Genomic DNA, 8,307 nt, shown 5'->3' with positions numbered 1-8,307 from the left:
AGCAATAAAAATGCTATATTTCTCAAACAAAGCTTTTGTTGTAAGTCAGTCCATGACAGCTACAAGCACCAAAAGAAATAAACACACATCAAAGATTGCTTTGTGAAATTTGTCACAATTGACAGCCTTCTGTAAGGTCTCTGACAGAATGGAAATGGGGTCTGTATTATTTGAATAATGTAAGTAAGAGGAATATGTCAAGTCTGTTGAATTTATTCAGACTTCATCACTCCAGGGCCTTCAGTTATACTAAACCAGCCAAATACTTCCTACAAACATTTTGCCAGGGACAGTATTTTACTACTAGATGGGAAACAACAGTTAAAAAATCTTTAAAAATCTTTAAGATAATTTTAACTTTCTCCCATTCTGTTTGTTTTTAAACAACCAAAATAAAGATTAAAAGGTGCACTTAAACTGTATTCGGAGCATAGCAAAGGGAAATAAGCCAAAAAAAATCCTCTTTACCCAGCAACAGAAAAATATTTGGCTTTATTTATTTATTTATCTATTTATTCATGTTCTCACGTGTAAAACGTGCCAGAGAATTATTAATATATTTTGCAAATAATTTATGATCTAAGACATCAGTCAGGGAAAGCACATATGCATGCGCCTGATCAGGAAAGTATTTAACCATATGCCTAGCTTCAGTAGAACTTAAGCATATTGAACGGGATCCTTTCCAAAATCAGGGCCTCAGGCAGTGAGAGAGCTAGCTCAGGTATTGGAGAAGAACATTAGCACGAGTCATTTGAATTACCTTACCCTGCAGAGTCAAGCTGACCCATAGTATTTTTTAAAGGGAACATTTCAATGATCTTATTTACAACACAGGCCCCAAGGAGCTGTGATGGCATGACTGAGCTGGTGATATGCTATGAGAAAAGGGCGAGTGGTGAGGGAAGACTGGGAGCTCAGGGCTGGGTTTGAGGGATGAACCTCCACCATCACGTCTGCCACCACTTGGTTGGAGCCTTACACAGTGCCTCCAGGATGTGAATGTAGTGGACTGCTCCCCAGAAGCTCCAGGTCCAGGCACTGTTAGCCTTGATTTGTTGGATAGCATTTCCACTATCATTCTTCAGTTTGCAGGGGTATAGTTTTGGGTTGTTAGTTGTGACTCTCAATCCCCCACTTACAATCTTAATTTTTGTTGATTTAAGGAATTTTACATACTCATGGTACTTTTACATATAGATGCTACTATCACATATAGAAGCACCAAACTTTATTAGACAAATGTTTGATTGTTCTGAACTAAACTTTTGGCTGATCAGTCATAAAACAGTTTGGTTGAAATTAACTCCTCTCTTTAATGCAATAACATTTATGTGGGTTCACCTTTCCTCCCCCTTTTCCTTGTTATGAAGGACTTTTCTGTGAGAGCTGCTTGTTACAATGGTTGACTCTGAAGCCCATTTTTGCAGCTACTAAGCAAATTGGCTCTGTCGCTGATTTGTATTGAAAACAGCCCCAGAAAGCAGTGAAATCAGTTGTAGAAAGAAAGTTGCAAGATGTTTGAAACCTAAGGACAAACTCAGCATCACCCTTACCTCAGAATGTGTTTCGTGGGGAAATAGTGCTTGGGATTCTTGGCTCTTTCCTTCTTCACTTGGCGTATGCTGAAAACTGAAGAAGCATATTAACGGCCAGGCACTCACTATCCTCAGGGGTCCTGTTCCTCAGGAATACTTAGTACACTTAGGCACCAAATGGAGAATTTTTTTGGTGCTCAAAGAAAAATTGAGTAATTTGGGCATTTGAGAATGTGATGCTGACAAGTTTGAAAGTAAAACAGGGAAGCTGAGGATACAAACTCCTTGATTCTCTTTGGAATCTATCTGCAAATTCTTGTGAACAAGACAAATCTTCTGACTTCTTTAAATTCCCTAATATTTTTCTACAGTGTGAGGTGTTCCTTTGTGAAACTATAAAAGAAAAAGCTACTAAGTCTGTCATTTGAGCCATATTTATTTCAGCTATAATAGAACACAAGCAAACCCTTCTACTTCATAGCCCTGGTTACTCATTCCCACTCTTCCATCACTCCCTCATTTTGTCAGTACAACCATTTGCAGGGCTTTGCAGAGAACTTGATTAGATAAGTGACCTGGGTTAAACATAAATTTTTCTTATTTATTCATTTACAGAGTTAGTTTTTAACCAGATCAACTCCTGATCCAGACGACCACACGAACCCTTATCTGATGTGGATACGAGGTGGTGGGAGAAACGCTTCAGGTGTCTGTCAGGGTAAACTGGCACCGCGACTGGTTTGAACAAGATGTGAAATTGCACCAACTTATCTGCTTTCCTTCCCTGTGGTTGTCAAACATAGACCATTTCCTTTACACCCTCCAAAGGAGCTATTTCTTTAATTTGGTCAATTCTTCAATCTGCTTCATGATGTTACAGCTGGAGAGGCTGAGATGGGACAGTATGTGGGTCTCTGTTTGGGGGGTAAGTGGCCAGGTACTATCGCGTATGATGGGGCCCATTTCATGAGCAGGGTGAGGAAACACCTGGACAAGCAGTACTGCATGAGAAATGAGCAGCGCTGCTACAGGTGAAGAAGCACACAGAGATCTTCCACCTCTGGGACAGCGTGGGGACTAACAGTGAGGGTGGAAAGGAGTGATGGGAGGGATAGCACAGGTTGGCAAAGAAATACACACCAACCCATTCTGTCTAACCCGTCTCAAATTTTGAGCTGACCGCTCTTTATACAAACGCCTGAAGTCAGATTAAGGCACAAAATTTTGGGTTGAATATTCACACTGCAATCTACTGCTTGCTGCGCTTTAGCTCTCTGAATCTAATGGATTTTAGTTAGCTTAGACTAATTTTCATGAGAGAGACCATTAAAGAAAACCCCAGGAGAAGCTGTGTGCTTGAGCCTTGCACACCTTGTGTGACTTCAATACCAGGCTTGCGCTGGCAGCCCTAACTTACGCATTGCTGTACTCTGTTTTGCCAGGCCACAGGCAACACTGCTCAGTCATATGTGAACCAGATGCCACACAAATGGTTTGAGGAGCAGCAGAGACACTATGGTCTGCAAGCAGCCTTGGGCTGTGTGCTGCTGGGGAGGTTATCCAGAGCAGAGCCATGAGGAGGCATGATGCCCAGCTGTAGCCCTAAGACATGGAGGTGACAGCCTGTTCTTCAGGGTTCAACCGAGGTACATTCAGCATGAGATGCATCACTCAAGTGTACTCCTTTCTGACCCTTCATCTCAGGTTTCACAGTGGAGGGTGAGAACACTTTAGTGCTGTGGGAGGTGCTGGTGGGTGCAGGAATCCAAACAATTAACAGTTTCCCAGAAAAATGTGTTGCTCATATTCGAAGAGGACTGAGCCATGAGGTCTCGAATTTCTATTGGAAATTCTCATTAGATATGACAACCATTGTTTGAATTTACACTATTTTCATCAAGGATATTCACTCATCATCCCCTGACTTTTTTTTCTCCCAGGACAGCATTTAGCAGCTAAGATTTCTCAGACTTTCTTCACATTTTAAGAATTATTTTCATTATTTTCAGTTTAATTCAATTAAGATTAATTCAATGAAATAATAATTCAATTCAGGCTGAAGAGTTTTGAGCAGTTTTTAAATAATCAATCAATGAATTTGCTTACTATATGGGATTTTCAGAACTCTTAGGGTTTTAATTAAATCACACAGTCTGTTTGGACATGGTCATCATCAGTGTTAAATTAACTTCCTGAGAGCCATTAACTAGACCTGATAATGTCAGGGTTTTTTCTTGTTTTAAGTGACAGTAGAAATTCAGCTGCTCTGTGCTTGAGCTTAAAAAAACATTAAACTGAAATAAATTGTTGTTAAGGGTTCTTTTCTTTAACCTTTTGTTCGATAAAAACTCAGAACTGGTTAACTCAGCAGCTGAGAACACATTTAATCTTGATTACTTCATTCTAGCATTACTTAATTTAATTTCTTTTATCTTTATCCCTGGCTTTGAAATCTTACTAGCTCTTTCCAAGCCACTGTGATTGATAGTCATATTACTCTCATGTGAATTTGTAGTGAAGGTGATGTTTCTCTGCTTTGAAAGCAATACCACAAATGAAATTCAAAACTATACTTTTAAAAGGAGAAAGAGTATTTGTGATTTGGATAAAATTATCAACCTTGGGACCAATGCAAAAATTGAATTATAAGAGTAGCCTCATTTACTCATATCCTACATTTAATTTACATTTTATATCAACCCTTAAGTGCCAATTTTAATGCTAAATGAGCTGTTACTTTGGAAATATATTACCTGGTTTGATGGAGTGGCAGAAGCTTTGACATCTAGCTCAGCACAAGGGTAGTTGAAGCAAGCCATCTTAAATGTTACAGTTTTCAAGGACAATGGGAATGTATAGCTCTACTCAGAAAACTGCATGCTAGACACATGCTGCTTATGGCTTATATGGACTAAGAAGTGGTAAAGCACTCTACAAGAATTTATCTGATGTCTCCATTGCTCAGACACCTCTGAGAGCTGCCTGGGTTGCTTCTCCAGAAGAACCTGAAATCAATCCACAGTGGAGCTCCAAGTCCTTCCTCTGCCTGCCCAGTCGCATCCCAGTTTGTATATCTGGGCAACTACCTTCTGGCTAAACAGTTTAGAGCTGACTAGGGAAGTACCTAGGTGTCTCCTAACTTCTCTAGGTGATCTGTCAGATCGTGGCTGACACACTGGACAAGCAAAACCTAAAGGTTATTATTTTAATTGAAGAACAACCTCTCACCATCCCTGTAGGCCGACCAGATGATCACCATACTAGAAAGCCTCCATCTTGAGGGGTGTAAGCCAATAGCTCTTACTGCCAAAGAAACTGGTATAATTACTACAATGGACACCAGCCATGGAACTGCATTCCACAGTGTCTAGGCTACTTTGCAGAGAAGAATGGATTTGTATTGCCACAGGGTAAACAAATGAGAAAGATGCATGTGTGTCTGTTAGCACAAGGGGTGCTTACCCACAAAGGAAGTCAGATTCTGTTTTGCTCCACAGTTGCTTGTAGATTTATTCAGTGATTAACTTTTTGATGCAGCGTTCCCAGATTAAGAGCTGCAAAGAAAATTAAACTTATTTGCATAATTTTCATTGCATTAACATCTACCTTGTCCCTGACAAGGCTAATCTCTAATGTTCTAGTCAGGACATTCAACTTTTGAGGCACAGGCCCTAACAGTTTACAATCGCACAAAGAAAATACAGCAGAGTCAGGAAAGGACTGGAGGTTTATGATTTATATGAGTTTAGACCATTATGGGTGCTTTTCCCCTTGTGTAAACTTCACTTAAATTTCAGTGGTTTTGTCTCTGCCATTTTTATGGTGAATTGAAAGGCTCTGTACACACTGAAGCTTCAAAATATTTCTATTTTCTGCCATCATGCAGATATTAGTTCTGGAAAGCATTAGAATGACTTTTGACATAATGAAACTACTCTTTATATCAATAAAAACAGACTCAGAATGAGCTGCATAAACCACGCCATGTTACATTTTGCGTTTGAAAGATTTACAGGTTTCTAAGCACCCAAACTATCCTAAATCTGCAAAGAGCAGTAAAATATCTGCCTCCAAACTGAAAGCACTAATACTTGTGGGAGCTTAAATCTGATTAATAATATCAGTCACTGTAGACATTTGACACTCAGATTTTGACCTTAAACAAAGCATGAGCAACTGAAGAGCCAGCAGTCATCAGTTGTAATTTATAGCTGTGTCTTTTTCTGCTCTTTTTAATAGTCTTCTGAGGTTTGTCAGGATTAGGCCCTGTCACTTTTTTTGTATGAGGCTTTGTAAGAAGAAGAGTTATTTTGATAGTTTGTCAAAATGAAATCAGTGCTGAAGCAATGATATGTGGGCCTTGGAAGTGGTGGTCACAGCAAGAAAGATGTGAACTGAAGCCACCTCTGTTTTGCTTCTAAAGGCATGGGGGCATGTTTTCACATGAGTAGACATGCTAGCTAAGCCATGCAATCTATGCTAGTTTGAATTCGCTCAAACTACAAGAACTCAAATTAGTGTGCTGCATTCACTGCCCTTGAGATTCATTAGGAATAAAATATTATGTATCAATCTATACACCAGAGCTCTTTCTCATTCCTTCATTCTTTGTGCATACTACAAGCTGAGTAAGAAGAGAAATCTTATCACAAGTAGGCAATCTGTCGCTCTGGTTGTCCCTCTCTGAACTCATTTCCAAGAATCAGTAAAACCAGGTTAAATTTTGCTACCAGTGATGCAAAGATTCTCTGTATAGTTAGGTTGCCTGAAATGCTCTCTCTCCTTCTGTCTCTTCAAGAAAATTGTAAAGAAACTCAATAATTCAACTAAAGCTCTTTCTGAGTGAACTGGAGAAGTCATGTTGGAATAGAAATATGTGGTAGGAGATATTAACTTAAACTTCTGTGATATTGACTGGAAGTCACTGTACACATGGTAAGTTTCCTGCTTTGTTTCAGTAGTTTTATATATCACTATCATTAAGCCCAGTTTCGTGGCTACACTGAATGTAGCAGAGCACAGGATGGGCTAAGACTTAAAAACCAAAAGCATGAAGGTCGAAAAGACAGGCTTGTGGAGTATTTACCAGAAGTGATACGAAGAGAAGGATCCTGATGGGAGACAAGGAGGTTGCTGAGCCAGATCCCTGCCTCTCAGCCCCTGCCCTCAGTCCTAATGCCGGTGGAGAGAGCTGCAGGGAGCCATGGCCACTCCTCTGCTCTTGCATTACTCCTGCCCTTACATTGCATCCCTCTGCACCCTGCTGCAGAGAAAAAGCCCTCTTTGTGCTGCTCCATCTATATCCTCCCTACCTACACAAATGGCTCTCAAACTAGAGGCAAGCAGAAATGTGCCATGGATATAGAAGGAAAGGCCAGGAAAAGGTAAAAAATAATTTCAGCTGAGAAGATGAGGACTTACCCCATCTTTACAGTTTGCAAACTGCTTGAATTCCTGACTGTAACTCCCACAGAGCAAGTGAAATTACAGTGAACTATGACATAATTAAGGAAAAAGCCAGGATCTTGCATGATGGTGACCATACACTTCTGTCTGCCAGTAAAATTACACTTTCACTAAAACCACTCATCCCACTTTTCTGCTGTTTTTTTTTCCACAAGTTTAAAGACTCCAAAATAGTACATTACTCTTATTTTTCCTTATCTAGCCAGATTTTCATATACACTTCAACACTGAATGTACAAAGGGACTGTTTTGACAATTATTTGCTGAAAATGCTGCTATAGTTTCTAGCTGTGAAACTGAACTTACATTACCTCAACTGACCGGACCCGTAGCAGACTCTCAGATGGAATGTATGCATCACTCTTTGCCAATTCAGAGGTTATTTAATACGGTATGTCTGGAACTAGCCTTTTTGTTGAAATTGTTTTGGCTAAGAAACTATCCAGATGAGTCTACTGCAAAACTATGTGCTTTGACTGGGATTTTCAAAGTCGGTCTGGAATCACTCCACTCAAAGATGGGCTGTGTTAGAGATTATTTCTTTTCGAAAACAGCTCTTAAACCAAAGGTTTGGTTATGTTTGTTTGTTCATTTTTATTTTTTTATATACATAGTATTAGTACAACTCATGCATGCATGCATTATTACATGCAAAACAACTTTATCTTTCTTCCTCAACTTTGTCACTGTCTGTTAAGATTATGCAATAAAACATCAGCAGAGACGGGGTGATAAAGACAGGGAAGAACTCTAATTTAGTCATGGGGATGGGAGCTATCATTTTGCATTACTCTCTTTAGCCATGTATCATACTATCCAGAAATTGTTAGTTACTGTGTTAATGGGAATAGCTGATGTATTGCAGTAAGTGCTGGCATTTTTCTAGTGTTATGGTTTTCTATTCACACTAATGAGCATTTTTCTTTTAAATTGGTTGCACTGTTTAATTCATTGTTATATTAGTTTGACACCCCAGAACAAATTCTGCCCTCAATTATATTAGTGTAAATCTAGGATAGGCTATCTGTTCTCATCAGTGTTAGACCTTGATTTGTCCAGTGATTTAAACAAGCCTTTAACCTTAAACACATTTCCATCATACACTGATAGTTAGGGAGACTCTGAAGTGTTGAGGTTTTTTTTCCTCCTTAGTGTTGGTGAAAGGAAGAGAGCTTGAGCTTGTGTAGTTAATTTTACCATTTTATAGCTAAATGTATAGCTATATATAGCATAGACTGTACTAAGTAATAGACACCAAACCATCCTTGAAAACAGCAATCGTGGCGAGTGAAATATTAAGCCC

The sequence above is a fragment of the Lathamus discolor genome, chromosome 1 (assembly GCF_037157495.1).
Source record: "Lathamus discolor isolate bLatDis1 chromosome 1, bLatDis1.hap1, whole genome shotgun sequence".
NCBI lineage: Eukaryota > Metazoa > Chordata > Aves > Psittaciformes > Psittacidae > Lathamus > Lathamus discolor.
Note: the sequence above shows the minus strand (reverse complement) of the source record.